This window comes from Euprymna scolopes, chromosome 6, assembly GCF_053919585.1.
Source record: "Euprymna scolopes isolate OS-2025 chromosome 6, ASM5391958v1, whole genome shotgun sequence".
In the NCBI taxonomy this organism is placed as follows: domain Eukaryota; kingdom Metazoa; phylum Mollusca; class Cephalopoda; order Sepiida; family Sepiolidae; genus Euprymna; species Euprymna scolopes.
The window spans coordinates 28,958,580-28,977,982 of record NC_136487.1 but is presented as its reverse complement, the minus strand read 5'-3'; the positions used below and the strand labels follow the sequence as shown (position 1 = coordinate 28,977,982).

At 35.5% G+C, this 19,403-nt stretch overlaps 1 protein-coding gene and 1 long non-coding RNA gene across 5 annotated transcripts in view; one reads left to right on the top strand and one right to left on the bottom strand.

Annotated features, from left to right (window-relative positions):
- LOC145277591 (uncharacterized) overlaps window positions 1-19,403 on the bottom strand; it is a 351,477-nt gene that overhangs the window by 32,846 nt on the left and 299,228 nt on the right. Inside the window, exon 1 of one of the 4 annotated variants that reach the window (XM_080129106.1) lies at window positions 18,302-18,575. The exons of 2 other annotated variants lie outside the window; for them this stretch is intronic. The gene's annotated coding sequence lies outside the window, so the exon portion shown is untranslated. Of the gene's footprint in view, window positions 1-18,301; window positions 18,576-19,403 lie in introns of those variants that run through there. One more of the 4 variants, XM_080129104.1, reaches the window with a different exon arrangement.
- Window positions 17,379-19,403, top strand: part of LOC145277593 (uncharacterized) — a 127,198-nt gene continuing 125,173 nt past the window's right edge. The window contains exon 1 of the long non-coding RNA XR_013868164.1: window positions 17,379-17,641. This is a non-coding gene — a long non-coding RNA (uncharacterized LOC145277593). The remainder of the gene's footprint in view (window positions 17,642-19,403) is intronic.

Genomic DNA, 19,403 nt, shown 5'->3' with positions numbered 1-19,403 from the left:
TAAAAAAAAATTCTTTAGTATGTGTTGATCAAAATAAACTAGTAAAATAGCTTTCGTAAAGTTTTCAGATTTTCTTAAGTCATCTTATATGGGTGATAAATTTCACAAATAGATAAAATTTTCGAAGTATTCAAATTCATAAAAAGATATCCCTAATTAAAAAAGATGTTCAAGTATGATAGCTTAAAACAGTTATCCCCTTGGACAATTTTTGTTAATTTGATAACTGAATAAGGGCATAATTTGTGGCAAACATTGACTAGACAAATCTACTTCCATTTTGTTTTAATTTAATTTTTTCCCCTTGGCCATACCACTTAGAATATTTACAGAGTAGGGTTTATCTCGGCTGCATAATGTTTATATAAACACAGATGTTCATATTGGATTATAAAGGAGGAAATGAACAAGTGGTTGAGAAAGTAAAAACAAAACTGAACTAAATACAAAAGAGGCAGATAAAACAGTTTTACTGTTAGTAAAGGAGTTAGAGTTGGATCGATGACTAATAATTCAGAGTAGACAGTAAAGACTAGGATTGGTTTTATTTTACTGCATGTCAACACGTGTTGAGTCATTTTATGCCTAAATCCAACCCGTTTACAGGGGGGGGGGATAAAGTTTCATGATTTTATAACCAAAAATTGTACCTCATGACTAGATATACAAGAGCTTACAGCTAGGGCTAGAAATAAAGTACGAAGCCCTATCTACCTCACTAACTGCACCTACTGGCATACATTGGGAGGATTTTAGAAATTGAATTACAAAACTAACCTATTTCTGGCCAGGTCTTTATCCCTTTATCAAATCCATCCTCAGAAATTCCTCGGGCTTCTCAAATAACAGAACTTGGGGCACTTAACTTTTCCGCATCTAACACCAACCCGCAACCATTCTTTCAACATGTCTACCATTTAAAGTCACCCGTTCTATGCAGTTCAGATTTAATCTTAAATGATTGACACTATAGTTTCACAGTAAATCCGATTGTGAGAATTTACACGTCCTATACATATTTATATTTCAGCATTAAAAGATATGTAGGACATCGATATGAACAATTATATCAACACTACTGCAGTTTTAACTTTCAAGGTAATTATCTTGATTTGTAAAAAAAAAAAAAAAATCTAACCTATGTGCACACAAAGTTTGAGGTGTTGATTCAACAGTTTCAGTCGATAAAGCAATCATTCGTTTGGCTTCAATCTCAGTGACCCACTCTTAGATTATTTCAAATGGTACAGCAGTTATATAATACATGGTCAAAATGAGACTATGTTGAGATTAGATGGTTGGTTGCCAAGGTAACGTTAAGTTAGAATCCTAAGTTTTCAAAATCTGTAAAAGAAACAATAACCCATAAAGAATCTCTGCAGATATCATTTGGAACCGACTGGGAGCAGATTGCATACATGCTAAAAAGGTGTCACGATAAAGTAGAAGGAATAACACAACCTTGAGTACGAAGAAATATTTATTGCAGTAGATAATACAATAATGAAGAGAGACTTTAGTAAGATGTCAGAATCAGAATACTTGACTATACGACATGCTAACTCAAGATATTCTATTACAAAACAATGGCAACTAAAGGGGCAATTTCATATCTGATAGTTTATAGAAGAAATCAACTGTAGATCAAAGTTTTTCTGTTCAAAGAAAGATCAATGCAACAACTATCAGGATTAAATTAATAGGCACATCGTTTAAAACATTACAAGGCACCATTCACAAAAATGGTCTCAGATGGGAAACTAGGATACAACTATCCACTCTAGACGAGCTAGTCCAGCTCCGACTGCCACATAAATTACTATTCCTGCCTGGGCATTTCATTTCAATTAATGATGTAAAATAATTCCAGTCTCAAAGTGTCAGATCAAAAGATCCTTTTCAGGTTTAACTGGAGCGGTAAAGTGTATTGTAACTTACCAGAAAATGACATGTGCAGGACCAATGCTGTCTTGTACTGTTATTTGAACTATTAATTTCAGGTACTTGATACATCTAAAGTATTAGACATTTGATATGCTTTTATAATATGCAAATCAGTCGAGTTAAATCATTTTTAATGTATAATGCACTGGCTTCCTAGCCCCCCCCTCTCTCTCATATATATATATATATATATATATATATATAAGTCAGGTATAGGAATATATTTGCATGTATAGAATACATGCCTAAACTAGGCATGAATTTTGTAACAGCTGCAAAGTGCACAGGCAAATGTGCAAGTAATGTAAACTAATTCCATGAAGAGACGAAAGATTGAAACTGAAAATTTAGATATCTAAATTTTTGGTAACTTTTAGTAGAGCATTTTAAAGGGTTTTGTGGCATATGAAGTCTTTCATTTGGAAAAAATATTTCAGATGTGTAAGAAATTACATATTTGATTTAATTAAAGGTAAAGGAATTTTGCTTAAAACACCTTAGATATTTTCCAACATTAAACTTGTTTAACAGATTTTGACCAAAATTAAAGATTTCGGAAATGAAGTTTGGCAACATTATTACTTGATTCGATAGAGCGATGCCCCCGTTCAGTCTCGAGACACAAAGGATACCCTCGTAGGGGCAGCTGTGCGTGTAATTATGAGGCAAAGGTTACACAATCCCAACCACATATCTGAATCGGCACTGCTTGAGTCCAGTGGCAAGGAGAAGACCAGGACGACTGGAAACAATGCCGAGATAAGCAGAGAGCACATACTTGGAAGTCTCAAATGGTCACCCATTTTAGTACTGACCAGGTTCAACGCCACTTAACTTCGATGATCGAGCAGGAACTGGTGTTTCAACGTGATTATGCCTTATATTACTTAATTAAAATCAAGGCAATAAGTTGTGCAAAAGTCTTGAATTAGTTTTACCTATCCTAGGACAAGTGTTCTATACAAATTTAGAGCTGAAAATATTGATAAATACATACAATATAAGTTTTTGTTTTTTTTACTCCTGTTCACCCCCAACAAGGCACATTGCCACTTGGATGTAAGGGACTACTATTTTGGACCATGCCTAGGAAAGATGTTGGTTTACATTACATTTAAACTTCTGTATATCAGTACAGTCAGGGAAGCAGGTAGGGAATTCCCAAGTTTAGCCGTTCAAGGGAACAAACTATTAGAGTAGAAAGCTTCTTGGCATTTGGGGATGTCAGTGAAGAGGTTTTGTTGCCAAGTGGGTTTGCCTGGATATGTAGGCCAAGAGGGGCACAAGTGCAACAAGTTCAGAGCACATTCCATTAAAATACTTGTAAAACAGGTACAAATGCAACATTGCATCAATTGGACGGGGGGGGGGGGTTAGAGTGTGGGAACACAATTTTGAACAAATATTTGTAACACTGCATGAGAGGATTCCTTTGATCCAAAAAAGATCAGCTCTTTTCAACAGAAACTGCTATTAGTTTCTCAGATATACACGTCCGAGATGTCTAGTAGGAAAGTCATAATGGTTATATTTCAACTGAAGTCCTTGTCGATACAATACAGAAAAATAAACATTGTGGCTTAACGGTTCAGGTTATTTGTTGCTATTATTCCTTGATATTAAATGCATTCCTGGCAGGTGAATGAACGAAAAGATCTTCAAATCTCATTTCAAACTTGCTGACCACAAAATCTTTAAAAATACTCCAGAATTTTCCATTCCTAAATTTTAATTAAGTTTACATAGTCAATACTTTTCAACATTTCACTCATATACACAGCCACTTTCTAACAGTCTAAATACTTTCAACCAGTTGTGTAAAGTCATAATACTTTCCAGTTTTTACTACAGAATGGATTTAATATTTTAAACCACATGTATCCATAGATGATCGAACAAATGTATAGTTAATTGAAAATTTGTGCTTATGCAGAATAGTGGATTTTAAAACAAATGCATTTCAGGTGAAAAGATTACGTCATCTTGAAATTATGAATTCCAAAAATTTATAAAAATGATCCAGTAGATGTGCTAAATTTATAATAGTTCAACACCATTTTGAAAAGCAAGGGAGATAAGTCAGTTTGCCATTGAGTTGGTTGCACAACTCTTCTACATTAAAACAAAACGTGATAGTAAAAGAAGCATGCATGGTCCGTGAGTGCACAAGGCATATATATAAAAAAATTAAAAAAGTCAATTTTAACCCAAAAAGCACCCCTAGTGGGGTCAACCAGAGGATTCCCGGAAAATCTGATGTTACTTTTACTCATGTTTAATGTTTGTGCAAAATTTTAGAAAATTCCAAGGCGTAGTTATTGAGAAAAGTGCGGACAGACAAGGGTGAATTTACAGGTGCACCCGCCTTTTGTCTGGGAAAGGGGGGGAGGGAGCCAAAATTTTTCTGGTTTTATTACTTTCAAATGCCATTATTGTGCACAAACACCTATTTTTTAAGCATGCTCTTACATAACCAACCACAGTAATCATTCTCTTGTACTAAGGGCAAGTGCCCATGAATTGGCAGATTTCAAGACTTGAATATATATTTCTCACTAAACCTATGACGAGCATGCGTGGAAGCACACAATAAGATATCAGTATAGGAATCGGGCCTACCTGTGGCGACACACAAACCCGGGACCTTTCGATTATAAATTAAGTCTACCAATGAGCTAAATCCATCCTACCCACAGGGACGATTGAGCGTCACTCAACATCTATAGAAAACAAGCCGATAAGTCATTGGGGGGGAGGGGGGTAGTTGAAAAGATTGTTCTGCATTACTGTGTGATAGTGTTGTAGCGTGTAAATTCGGTGTTCGGGATTGCATGGACGAACTTGTACAGGACCATGCTGCCACGTGTAATATATATATTTAGATGTTTTTGCCGTTCTCTCTTCCCTCATGAAAAAAAGCACACCATTTCAACATGTGCAGTTTACATTAAAATCTCAAAACCCATGCGCAAGGGAAGGATTATCAGAGTTATAGGTCATTAAAATCCAATTAAAAATTAGAACAAGATATGCATCTCGTTACAGTGTAGTAAGAGATGCATTAAAAGTTGCAATTGTTACTGGATTTTATTTGATAACCTAAAATGGCGACATCAGCATACGAGGAAGTGTCAACCAAAGTCAATATTGACTTTAAATGAGAAAAAAAATTTAGATATCTGGAAATTATAGAAGAGGGAGAAAAAATGTGCTTAATTATATAGAAAAATGGAATTTTTATCTCTTGGGAGTCAGCAGAGGGGGGGAGGGGTGAGCACCTACCATGAAAATAATGTGCAGAGAGACTCAACATCTAAGAAAAAAGAAGTAGGGAGGCAAAAAGGTTCTCATCCACAAGATTTCCAAAAACAGTTTTGTACACCCTCAAGACAGAAAGGGTACTCTTGCAGCTCCTCCCCGGATGCGGCAACAGTACTTCAGCTTACAGAAACTATGATAGCAAGGAAGGGGGTTAAGTGGAAGTTGGAAGAAAATGGTAAAACATCTTTTCAGGTATCTGACAATCCGATCAGAGTCACATCTCTCCGCCAAATAAAATAAACTCTGCAATTCACCATCCCTTCAAAGGTTAATATATTAAAAAAAAAAAAAAAAAAAAAAAAAGACTACTTTTATTCAAATAAGAGAAAAACATTAATGAAGAATTAGTCAAGACGTTTTGGATTTAATAGTCTATTTTGCAGTTATCAGATTTCATTTTTTTTTTCTCTACATAGAGACAGGAAGATCCGATGTTGTCTGGGATTGAATGAGGACAGCCACACCCATGCTCATGTTCTACTAAACAGCATATTACCTTTTGCAATTAGCTTTACATTATATTTCAAAAGCTTTTAAGGAAAGGAGGGGCTAAATATTAATTAAAACACATCGTCTTTAAGCCTCTTAACGCACACCTGGCGTTTGAGAAAATACGAAACCTGCATACTTCTGCTCAAAGCCCTACACCAAATAGCTTTTTTTCTTACATGGGGGTCACCACTTATCAAGGCCCGGAAGCCACTTGGGATAAGGGTTATTGCATGTATAGTAATCAATGGGATATTATCGTAATTGTTAGTATTGGAGATTTGATAAAGTGTCTTCAGGGGGCGATTCACCAGGAATTTGTTTATGTTGGAGTTGAAGACATCCAAGTTGTAATCAGGTGGGAAACAGGCAAACGGAACAGAGTTCCACAGGCGTGCACTTCTAAGAAAGAAGCTTTGTTCATGGAACCTACGTTTTGATTTAGGCACAGATAAAGAATGGGGAAAATTATTGACAGTGGTTTCAGCTAGACAGGTGTTTTTCATGAAAGATTGGCAAGGGGGTGGGGACCAGAGATTGGAGCTCGGACGAGCACTTGGCATGGAAGTAACGATAAAACAAAGGCTTGCAACGCCTGTGGGAGAGGTTGCAGAGAAGAGAAAAGGGCATCCCCCAAAGTCTATTTTGTACTCTGTCAAGGCAGGATAGGCCGTTTTTTAACAGCTCCAGCCCAGACGTGGCAGCAGTACTCCATCCTTCGACATATTTGGCTTTTATACAGATAGAGAATTGCATCAGTAGGGAGATCTTCTGCAGCGGTAGAAGGATCCCACCATTTTCCCAGCAAACTGGGCAACAGACCTGATGTACGTGTTCCATTTCAGATCAGGAGTAAAGGTCAAACCCAGAAGCTTGTCAAAACATGGAGCCTCTCCAAGACGAGACCCATCCATTTCAATTGATGCCAGGTGGGGATCAGAGCGTTGATGATAGAAGCTTGGTTTTAGATGCATCAGCTTGCAATTTTCTGTCTATGGAGGTCAAATGCAAATGTCAAATTGGGCCTTTTGAAATGTAAACAAATTGGGGGGGGGGGGGTTCAGATGATGCACTTCAATTTCTTGTCTTCTCAGTGAAGGAAAAATCCTTCGACAATTTTTAATCCTTTTCTCCACGTTAAAAAAACGACCCTGATGTCTGTCCTGTGAGGAGGTATTGTAAATAGAAACTAATACAACCCACCTGTAATAAAACGTTTGTTTTTAACGGACACTCAAATCCTTTGAAAGATTATCATCTGCTTTCCGCCTCCACAGCATGCGTCATCTTAGCAACTGGTATAGAAAATCTGAAATCTGCCCGGAGTATTGATATGCTCAAAAGTCGAAAATTTAAAACTAGTAGAACTCCACCCAACAAATGTCAATCATAAAAATGTTAATTTGTGCTAAATTTGGTTTAATTTTCTATTTTTGAGCGATTGTTGAGACTCCCCACCCCACCTGATGTCAGCCATTAAGACTCAGCACTAATGTTTCAAAGTAAATAAACATAAAATAAGTTAAAAACTTATCCAGGTTGGTAGAACAGTTTTGTGGCCACTTTTTGGCTTGCCTATACTGCAAAATGCAATACTTATCCAAGTCCTCTAGACAGAGTTAAAACATGGTAATGAGAGTTATACAAAGTTCGTTAACAGGAATTAGAAATATGTACAAAAATAAGCAATCTATTATATAAAAAGAACACCTTGTTCCCTATAGGCTCCAAAACGGCTGGACCGAATTTTATGAAATTTCAAATATACTTTTGTATCTGGCAGTGTTCTTAGTTTTATATCGGAAGGTCTTCAATAATTGAAATAAAAATTTGAAAGGAACAGGTGATTTTGACCAAAATTAACACCTTATACAGCCCAAGTGTATTTGAGAAGTTTTATTACAGCACAAGGCTCACATAAAATCCCAAGTAGGTTCTTTGTTATGACAGGGGCACATTCGAAATGAAGATCTGTTTGGAGCAGAATTGAAGCACGATACTTGACTTTCATTTTAAATAAATTCAATCCAAAGTCAACAGTAGGTTCTATACAGTGCAATGTGGACAATGTATTGTGAACCAAGAAACTACAAGAGACATGTGAAGCTTCCTCCCAGTGGCCCACAACGTATCCCCAACTAGAGCATTTCATTTAAAAAATGGGCGATTTTGATGACAAAGATATGGAAACATGAAGCATACGTTAATTGATCCTGGCAACGTCGAGTCTCCCTGCTAGTAAAATATATTTTTAGAGTAGGATTCCAAGTGCGTACTTAGCCTTTTGGTTAGGAACAAAATTTAGTATTTCTAATACTGTTTTCTGTCCTCGGTCAGTAGAGGAGAAATCCTTGACTAACAATTTTTATTCCCATTTATAGTGCCCCCCCCTTTTTTGGAGAGTTGGATCCCCCTCCCCATTAAAAACCGACCTTGTGTCTAACAGCCCCCGTGGGGGAGCAAGTAAATAGGAACTTGGGCACTTTTTACTGAGTGTGGACCCAAGCAGAAATTTTTTTTTTGCTTAAGTACGCATGCGCGCAATCGTAAGTCTGCGGCCAAAAAAAAAAAAAAAAAAAAAAAAAAAAAAAAAAAAAAAAAAAAAAAAAAAGGCCAAAAAAAAAAAAGTCAAATACACATTGAACACATTGACCTCAACAGCGATTTTATCTCTCGAAACTCGCCAAATACTGCTAAAGCTATAAATTAAAAGCTTATTTTCTGTTGTGTCACAAAGTTTACTTTTGTGTTATTTAACATGAGGTAGGTGGGGATTAACTATACTTCATCTATCAATTTAATGAAGAAGAAACAGTTTAATATATTTTAAGTTTGTATTCCTCGTGGTGGCCAAACTGCACAAGTACCCATTGTAAGTCTGCGGAAAAAAAAGGCCAAAAAACCGGAAGTGCAGTCAAATACACATTGACCTCAACAGCGATTTTATCTCGGAACTTTTTTCAAGACTCCAAATTTGACTTTTAAAAATTTCATTTCACATTTCTTTCACTTTTTGGATAAAAAAAAAATCTCAACTTGTTGGTACATCTACAGAAAATCGCTGTTGAGGTCAATGTGTTCAATGTGTATTTGACTTTTTTGGCCTTTTTTTTTGGCCGCAGACTTACGATTGCGCGCATGCGTACTTAAGCAAAAAAATTTTTGCTTGGGTCCACACTCAGTAAAAATGGCCGGAACTTGCTCCCCCACAGCTCTGGCCTTTTCATACCATCCATAAAACCTCATTTGGGAAGAGATGAACATCCCCTCTTCCCATACAGGCAAGTCAACCTCGTACTCATCGGGAGGAGGAGGAGGGGGGGGGCAGTAAAGAGGCTATTAATGAAAATTTTCATCCTTGGTCTTCAGGTCAAGATCAAAGTGTAGTATATGTTCTTCAGACGCTGCACTTCAATTTCTTGTTCTGTCAGTGGAGGAGAAATTCTTCACGACTGAGAATTTTTATTTTTGTTCCGTTTCTCCACATTAAAAACCCCTGGTGTCTAACTGTCCCGTGGGGAGACATCGTAAATAGGAACCTTTAGAGGGCCGTTAAAGTACTTGAACCAAAGTTGCATGATGTTCTGGTCAGGCATTATCCCCCACCCCCACTCTTCGGGCTGCTGAAATTGAATTACAATCGAAGTTTAATTCAGTTTCTGACACCTCTCTACTTCCAACTCAAGACCATTAAGATAGTGTTGCAGCAGACGGAGCAGCAAAGGCGAAGACGAATCAACACAAAACCGAATGAATCATAACGCGAACTATGCTGACCATGGTCGTCGTCTGCATTTAAAGACGTAGTCGTGGCAACGAGCATTTCAAATCCGAACAGATTTCAGATTTTCTATGCCCGTTGCTAAGATGACGCATTGCTGCGGCGATGGAAAGCAGATAATCTTTCAAAGGATTTATGAAATGTCCGGTAAAAACGAACGTATTATTACTGGCGGGTTATGGTAGAGTTCCTATTTACAATGCCTCCCCACGGGACAGATACCAGGGTCGTTTTGTTTGTTTTAACGTGGAGAAAAGGAACAAAAATCAATTGTTTCAGTCGTGAAGGATTTCTCCACTGAGAGAGGACAAGAAATTGAAGTGCAGCATCTGTGCTACACTTGGCTCTTGGCGAGATTTGCACTAGTTGAATGTTTCGAAATTCTGGATGGTTTTATTTTCGGACACATTGAATAATTTGTCAGTCAGGTGTTTACAGCCAAATTTTATACTTCTGCAAAGGACGTTTAGAAACCCCTTCCTAAACATGAGGGTCTTTAAACTATTGTATTTTCACCTAACAATTTAATTGATATCTGAAAACTTGAAAATACCGTAAAAACGGCACGGTACTTTCTCTGCACGAGTACAATAAATTTTTGCGAAGTGAAACTTATCTATTGTTTATTTCATCCACGTTGTCTCTTGAAAGAATCCCAACTATAGGAAAATGCCCACTCCAAGAATGGACCTTTTGCAAAATTTTAAGGAAAATGCGTTACAGTAAAATTAGACCCGTTGAATTATCAGATGTATTTACTCATAACCCCATCCCCCAAAAGTGTGTTTATACACTTAAACTTTGTATTTAATTTCGTTTGAACAAGATATTTTGGGGAATTTTTTTTTCCAACGCTAAAATAGGACATTACCGTACAGCATATTCGAAAACCTGTAACAGTAGTCAGAGTTGGAAAGAAAGTAAAAATTTACCCTACTCCCTCCCCACTTTTTAGACAGGAATAAACACCGGTCGCGTGAGATGCAATGTTTTTCGCGGTGATGATGTGTTCAATTTAGAATGTTATTGAAAACTGATCCGACGAGAAGTCTATTTTTAATCTGAAAGCTTCGATATAATCGATATTAAGGTGAAAAAAGTGTAAATTGTGGAATTTGGGCGGGGGGGGGGTCAATTTCTTAAACGTTCGCCGAATGGTACACCAACCACTCTAAATTTGTTTTTATAGCGGTATTCGAGGTCGCTGACAACGAATCAGAATCAAACCAGCCCCAAATTTACCGTAGGGGAGCCTGCGGGGTTCCCACTTTCCGGCCTTGTGCCCCATTGAATCCCTAGACCTTGGGACTATTGTGCCATTTCACAGCCTTCAGTAATGTTTTTCTTACATGATACGTTCGCGTGCGAACGGGCGTAGGGGTCGTATCACATCGCGTAGGAATCTTTCAAGTGTTTTTTTTTTTTAATTTATCAAAAAATAAAGTTTTCACGGGCGGTTTGCAAAAACATAACCAAACATTTGTTTTTCATTCTTAGGTGTGTGTGGTGGTGGGGGGGGGGGAGTTGTACACACCCCCATGCGTAATTTCTTTACCGATAGGTTTTTGGAATTTTTTTCACTGGATTATTGATTAGACACTAGCCAGATTATGCAACAAAAATTAAAAATCATTTCGACCTTTGAAAAGGGTGCTCACTTTTTAGTTACAACGTTCTGGTAAATCGGTCACCCCATTTTTTTTTTTTTTTTTTTTTCTAAATGCGGAAGTGTCTTCGGGAGATATGAAATGGTCCCATGTTGACGAAGCAATGTACCGGGAGGCGTACGATATGAAAATTGACAACGGGATGGAAAATTAGCAAACATTTCTCCAGCATGTTAGTGAAATTTATAAAAAGAAAAAATTATCTTTCCTTTGATAAAATGTTATATTTGTTTGACAACTTTTTCGAATCTGTACACAAACCCCAAAAACGAAGTTAAAAACTCGAAACTTTATGAAAATACAGTCATGTTCATTTTTTTTATTTTTTAGAAACAATATTTCTGACTTATAAATGCGGTAGTGGCTCATGTAATTTTACTCGACACCGCCAAAAATGGCCGAAAAATCAAGTTTTTTTTTTTAACGAAATTACATTTATTAAAATCCATTATTTCTGAGTAACTTTTTTTTTACAGAAAGATAAAACCCTCAATTTTATCATATAGAATTGAGAATGTAAACCTTTTTCTATTTTTAATTAAATTTTAAATGTTAAATTTTCCCAAAAAGTTAATTGACATTTTGTCTTGCACAAAAACAAATATTTTTAAAAAAGGTTTTTGAAATTATTTGTTTTCTAAGATTTAGGGAGATTTTCTATGAGAATATGCAAAAATATAATATAATATAAGTACCTGGATTTCAAATAATTCCACTTATTCATATAGGCAACCAGTTACTTCGCGTCGATCTAGACAATGTTTATAATAATATTAATATAATATTAATAAAAAGCAAACTATGGAAAACCAAACAGGCAAAAAAAAAAAAAAAAAAAATTATTTTTCTGTGACGAAAATTTCAATGTATTATTAACGCTGAGGCTGACCAGTGACCAGATGGGTGACCATTTGTATGAGTTTGGTTTTTAATGTGTATAGGGGCCAGGCTCCCCAAAATGGGGGGGGGGCAATTTAAAACAGAATAAAAAAATTATTTCAGCGCGTTTGGTCCACCGTAGTCGAAAGGCGCCAAACGTTTTCAAACGGGATCGAAAAAAAATGCTATTTTTAACAAAGGGCACAATATTTATCGAATTTTTTTTTTTATATATCGATTCTTCAAAGTATGCCCTGTTTAATAATGGTCATGCATGCATTATTCGGCTCGCTAAAAAAAAAAAAAAATAAATAAAAAAATTGTTTATCAAAGATTTTAAAATGGCTTTTTTCGCATAAATAAAAATTTGGTACTGGTCGCGGTAAGAGTTCCCTGCCGAACACCCTCCAAAAACAATGATGTCTCCCGTTTCTCGCGCAGCCGCAAAGGACATGTTTTAGTTGCCATAGTAACAACACTTTTTATCGACATTGTTTTACTGTTTAAAGACATTACTACCCATTTAATAATATCTCACTTTTAATCACTTTTATCGACTTTAAAACTTTTTTTTTTTTACTTTTTAAATGACAACGTTAATGTTTATGAATATTGAAATAAAACATTACACATTAATTTTTTTTTTTGATCTGTGCTGAAATAACATTATTTAAAAAGCCATTCTTAACACGGGGAGGGTGTTTTGTACCTATTCTCTACTTTAACCTTACAATTGAATAAAAAAAATAACTTTAAGCTTAGAAATACGATTTAAAATATAGCGCGGATCATAAGTGCACTAGCACCCATTTTCTTAATAAATGTTTAGTAATTATTTTTCTTTTAATATTCATAAACAGTAAAAACGTCATTTAAAAAGAAAATGCTATTTAAAAAAGAAAATAACATTGATTAAACGTAAGTAATTTATTATTCTATCATCATTTTGTGGTAAGTAAATTTCAAGAACCGCCGATAAGTTTCATAAAAGAAAAAGTCGATAAAAGTGACACAAACAGTAAAGAAAAAAAAAAGATTAATACATGTGTAGTAATGTTTTATTTCAATATTCATAAACATTAACGTTGTCATTTAAAAAGAGTAAAAAAAAAAGTTTTACAGTCGATAAAAGTGATTAAAAGTGAGATATTATTAATAAATGTGTAGTAATGTCTTTAAACAGTAAAACAATGTCGATAAAAAGTGTTGTTACTATGGCAACTAAAACATGTCCTTTGCGGCTGCGCGAGAAACGGGAGACATCATTGTTTTTGGAGGGTGTTCGGCAGGGAACTCTTACCGCGACCAGTACCAAAAATTTTGTTTTGCTTAAATTAATTAGTTTACTTACCATTCAGGTACTCCTGCAGTATTTTACCCACCGATTTCACGATCTTAGCCGAGCGTTGATCGACATCCGTCGTAAAACGCCGGAACATGGCGAGCGGTACGATACTCTATCAGCCAATCACTGAAAATTATTCGTCTGCTGCGCGTTCGTTTGAAGCGCCCTGATTGGCCCAATCAGGGCGCTTCAAACGAACGCGCAGCAGACGAATAATTTTCTTTGAAATTACACACAGCGTTTCATTTCAGTTATTTTATTGTTTCAAAGTAAAAATACACAGCCTTTCATTTCAGCTATTTAATTTAGCGATAAAAAAAAAAAAAAAAAAACGGGAGCTGTTGGAAACATACGCGAATTTATGTGGAGACAAAAATTTTGACACAACCCGTTTGTCTCCATAATAAATCAAATCGCGGAAGGCTACCCGGTTTGGGAAGGAGCTTCTTCTTTCCACATCCTCTGAAAACCCTTTGCTCCCTACTTTGCCTCTACAGTCAGTAGAAAATCTTCCAGTCGGAACTAAAGATAAACAGTAATTGTTGTCCCCCCCCCTACAAACATTACTGAAAAAAAAAAACATTGTTGTTACTGTTTAATAACGTTTTGTTAAAAACAAACAAAAAAAAAACATTGAAGTGTTTATTACTGTTGCTTACCCCCCCCCCAAAAAAAAAAAAAAAAGGTATCGGAAAACAAAATGAACCAAAAAAAAAAAAATATATTCAACAAAATAAATTTATTTTACTTTAAAAAAAAACTTACGGTAAGTGTTTGTGATTTATTTTATCCAAATTTTTTGTATTAATTTTATCCATTTTGTTGTGTGTGTGTGTGTGTAATATCTTTTCCTTGTAATGTTGTTGCTAATTCACATACTTTTTAGCGTTCTTGCACCGTAGCTCCGAATTCTCGGCTTTCGTCGGCATTAACGCCGAAAGCGTTCGTCAACGCTCGGCTAAGATCGTGAAATCGGTGGGTAAAATACTGCAGGAGTACCAACATTCAAGGTATGCAAACTTTTAAATCTATAATCCTGTCCCTTACAAGGTTTTGTTCAGATTCAGATGATTTTAAGCATATTTGGAACCCCCTCAAAACAAGAGGGGGGGGGGTAGTAAGCAAAAAAAAATAAAATATATATATATCGTTTATGATAAATAAGTACACTTATAAAGTTCATTCTTATCTTAATCGCTAAAAATTTCGTATTGATTGGATAATTACCTGACTTTTGGTAGATTTTTAAAAATACGGTCCGTCAAAAACTACTTACCTGCTCCCCCCCCCCAGTTTTGACGGTGCCTATGTTTGTTTTTTTTACTTTCTATGGTTTTGATATACCCGCGTTTTTATTGGTTACAAAATGGGTGACTGATTTACCAGACCAGAACGCTGTAACTAAGTGAGCACCCTTTTCAAATGTCGAAATGATTTCATTTTTTTTTTTCATAATCTGGTTAATTAGTGTCCAATCAATAATCCAGTGAAGAAAAATTTCCAAAACCACAGGGAGGTATGATCGTTGTACAACTCCGCCACAGGTGCTTCTGCAGTTTATAATTAACCGTTTTTCCATAAGTAATAATGTGCCGACATTTGAAAACTTTCCTGTTATTTTAAATGTCTGCTAAAAAAATACTTCCGCGATGTGACAAGTCACCTTACTACGCGCGCCCATGCGCGAACGCATCATGTAAGAATAGCATAAACGATGGCGATGAGTTGGCACAAATTAGTGCGAGGGTTCAGGGGGTTAATACCATGCAAATGGTAAATTTGCGACGGGTTTGAATATCAGATTCGTTGTCAATGACCCGAAAACCTATAAAAAAAATTATTGGTCGATGTTCAACATCGACCAATAAAATTTTATGTTGTAGTTAAACATTTACTCATTAAATTTTTCTGCTGGTCGCACTGAAACTCAATGCGCAAGGAGTACCTAAAATTGAAATTCCGAGCAAAAAAAAAAAAAAAAAAAAAAAAAAGTTCCAACGTCCAGACAATCGTTGTAAAGGTTTCCAAACTCATTGTGAGTCAGCTAGAAAAAATAAGGTGGGGGTTCATGTGCAAAGTAGAGATCCTGACCCCTTTTAAACGACTTCGGCGGGACACGCCCCGCACACACACATCAAGGCTTATTGATGCCGACATCTTAACTTTAATACAATTGTGAGAGGGATGGTGAACTTGCTTTTGAAAGTTGATCACTTTTAAAGTTTTGGACAGACGTGCAGTTTTGAATTATGGTAGAGATGGGAGAAAATTTCATTGTTTAATACTTTGGGGTGCAAGGTTCATCGTGACCCGAGCGCCGTTTCACAGATAGCAATGAATAAGTTTGTTCTAGTCGGTCTATTTGCCTCACCCCCCCCCTCAATTTTTTTTAAATGTATGCAGGAGGGGGGGGGTAGCAGTATCAGAATTTTTGACACCCCTAACACGAAACTGCGAATACAATATAAAAATCTCATAATTTCTGTTAAAAGTGGGTTATTTATTTTCTTTATGGATTATACTTCCAAAATAAACTATTACAGTTGTTTTAAAAGTAATAGAATTTTTTTTTTTTTTTTTTTTAAAACAGTAATGAATTTTCCGAACTCAATATTTTTCAATTTTTAAACTTTAAAAATCTATCAAAATTTTTCTATTGATTCTATTTTTACGATATTTTCAGGGTCAATGTGAAATTTTATGTTCTTTCCAATAAACCGAATAATATTTTAGACAAACGTTTTTTTTTAATTCACGCCCCCCCCCCAAGTGTCACCCATTTTGAAATGTCTATTAAAAAGACAATTAATTTATGTCGGGGAGTTTTATATATCACAAATTGAAGAGAAAAGGTCAATAAATAATATATTCAAATTTAAAACAAAAAAAAAATCCCTTTAGAAATTTACCTGTAAAGTCCGAAGTTTAAAACTTTTAAAAAAAGAAAGAAAAAAAAATTGTTTTTTTTTTGCTTTTTTTTTTTTTAAACCTTGGTCCTTGCTCCTTTAATTGAAAAAAGAATTAGGGCTTGAATTACATTTTTCGAGGAGTTATAAGCTTGGAAAGATGGGGTGGAATTATTCACTATTTTCACGAAATTTCTGACACTGCTAGAGGGGGGAGCATCGAGCTTTAAAATAAAATTAAAGATGAAAAACAGTATGAATTTGCGCAAATTAAAATTGCCTCAGTCTGAAAGGAATTAAAATCGGGGGGGGTGCAAACGTATAATTTCGATAGTGGCGAAATTAATTCGTCGCAGCATCTGTCCCCTTTTGTCTCATCCAACCAATCCTGGGAGCGAGGAGAGGGAGCAGAAACAAGAATGCACTTAAATTGACATGCAGTTTAAACGCAAAACAAAGTTCGTCAGTTGCAAGGTTTGATTTTAACAAGACTGCCCAATTTTAAAGATCCACGCCGATGTAGAAAAAAATACCCCGCTTGAAAGCTAAGAAAACCGTAAATCAGGATATGAAGTTTTACTTCAAAAAATTTTTTAATTAACTTTAACTCTGGAGTGTACACTACATTTAGTTAAGTATAAAACTAGGGTCTTAAAGGATCCCCACCCAATCTGAAAAGTGGGATGGAGGGGGACGGGGCGAACAATAAGCAATTTTTCTGGAGTGAAAAATACGAATTTTTATATCAAGAAAAACATTTTAAAGAGAAAGGGTTAAAACATTTAGCAAAATGCAAAAACTTTAAGCAGGGTAATCTAACTTAAGATTTGGAAAAAAAAAAAGTTATGAAGATGTTAAATCCGAAAATCTTCGAAGCAGTAGCGACTGAAAATGGAGGGCTGGCTGGGTGAGGGAGCAAGTAAAGAACTTGGCCCAACCCTGAAGTTTGGAAGTAGCATACGATATTAATACTGTCAACGAATGATTGTGTGTGTGTGTATATATATATATATATATATATATACACACACACATGGGAGGGGCAGTAAAGACAAATTCTAACTTTAAGGAATGTTGTGAATTATCCGCAAACCTGGGAAGGAAGAGGATATACGAAAGGATGGGGAGTCGCATTCTTTTAAACATTCCAAAAGATTTAGAAAAGGCCGGATATAGAATCGACCAAATAACACTAACATTCAATTAGTCAAGGCAGAGGAAGAAGACTAATTAGATGGAAGTTTGGAGGCTGAGAAAATAGAAATATACACTATGGAAGAAGTGGAATTTAAAAATTTAAAGTTTCAAGGTAAAGAAAAAAAATTTGTTAAAAAATAAAAGAGGGGGCGGATACGCCTGTTAGTCTTTTTATAAAGAAAAGAAAGATTTATGCTCTTATGCTGCCGTGCTGAAATAAAATTTTAGAAATCCATTCTTAACATGGGGAGGAGGGTGTTTTGTAATTATTCTGTACTTTCAACCAATTTAAAAGGAGGGCAAAACTTGAACACTATTAAGAAATAAAATGAAAACATGGTAAAAAAAAAAAAAAAAAAAAAAAAATTATATATATATATATATGTATTATATAAAATTAAAATAACTCAAATTGCCCAAGAGCAAAACTAATTCTAAACGAAAGTCAGAAGTATATTGTTTCCGTCTAGTGTCAAGTTAAAGCGAACGAACACTGAATTTATGACTAATTCGTTTAGATTAAAATTAGATTTTAAATCCAGACAAATCCGAAAGATAAAATGCATTTGATTTTTAATGCGTAATAGAAAGCCAGAAGAAAAAAAAAATCGTTATTCGCGTCAAGTCTTTGTTGAAGAGATTTAAAGTTTTCAGCACTTCAAAAAGCGGGCAGTTACAAACTGAACATTAATTCGTTATAATGTCAATTAATAAACAAACAGATTTATAAAAGTTTATGAAAGAAAACGATTTTTTTTTTTTAAATGCTTACCGTGTATGAACTCAAAAAAGTAAAAAGAGGGGAAAAAAGTCACAATTATAGTTGAGCCAAGAAAGGAATAATCTGACGCCTGAACGCAGAGAAAGCGAATGGATGACTAAAGCTGTTAAGTCCCGGTAACTTATGTGCGTGTCATTCCCCCCTCACTCACTCTTACTTTATCACCCTCACTCGCCAATTGTTTACTTTTACTTTATCACCCTGTCTTCCAGTGTCTACTCTCTCTCTCTCCCCCTCCCTCCGTCTCCCTCCCTCTCTATCTCTCTCTCACTTCGCCCCTCACTCTCTCTCCGTTTCTCACAGGAATTCAAAGTTGCAAACAGATTCAGAAGGAGGAAAGGAGGTAAAAAGAAACAAAGACTGTTTAAAAGCAAGGGGAGGGAAAGTTAATTACACAAATTGAGAGAAAGAAAGGGAAAAAGAAAGAGAAAATTGCTTAGATAAAAAAATTATCATGTTTGGTGTGTAATTTTTCTAATTTATCTCACGCTTTTTATGGCATTTTTCGTTACATACTTAATACAGCTCGCGTAACGTGAACGCCAGCATGGGGTGGAAAACGAACGCAGGCATTTGAATACAGATTGAAAAAAAGAACAAAGTTTTCCCCCACCCAGACAATTAAAAATGAGACTGTTTGTTTATTATTTTTTTTTTATTATTATTAATACTTTTTATAAATATCTTGGAAATACGCGGAATTTCTTTTTATATATATATATATATATATATATATATATATATATATATATATATATATATATACTAGCATTTCAGCCCGGCGTGGCCTGAATGTTTGGAGGTGTATCTTGAGAAAAAAAAAGTGGTAGGCAGGCTCGAACCCGTACCGCGAAGGAGGAAAAGAACGGGAAAAAACGTGATGTCTTTGCTGTTATGACTACCGCCAAACCGGAAGTGACGTAGTTTTTAATTCAGGCTAGAAAATCGAAAGGAGAGGATCTCAGGATGACTTTCGAAAATATCGGCGAACAAAGCGACCCCTCTGCAGAAAAGTGCCCAGTTTAATGTGAAGATATTAATGTTTTTAACCAATTTTTCGATATATGTCGTCTGAAACGTCGAGCTTCAAAAC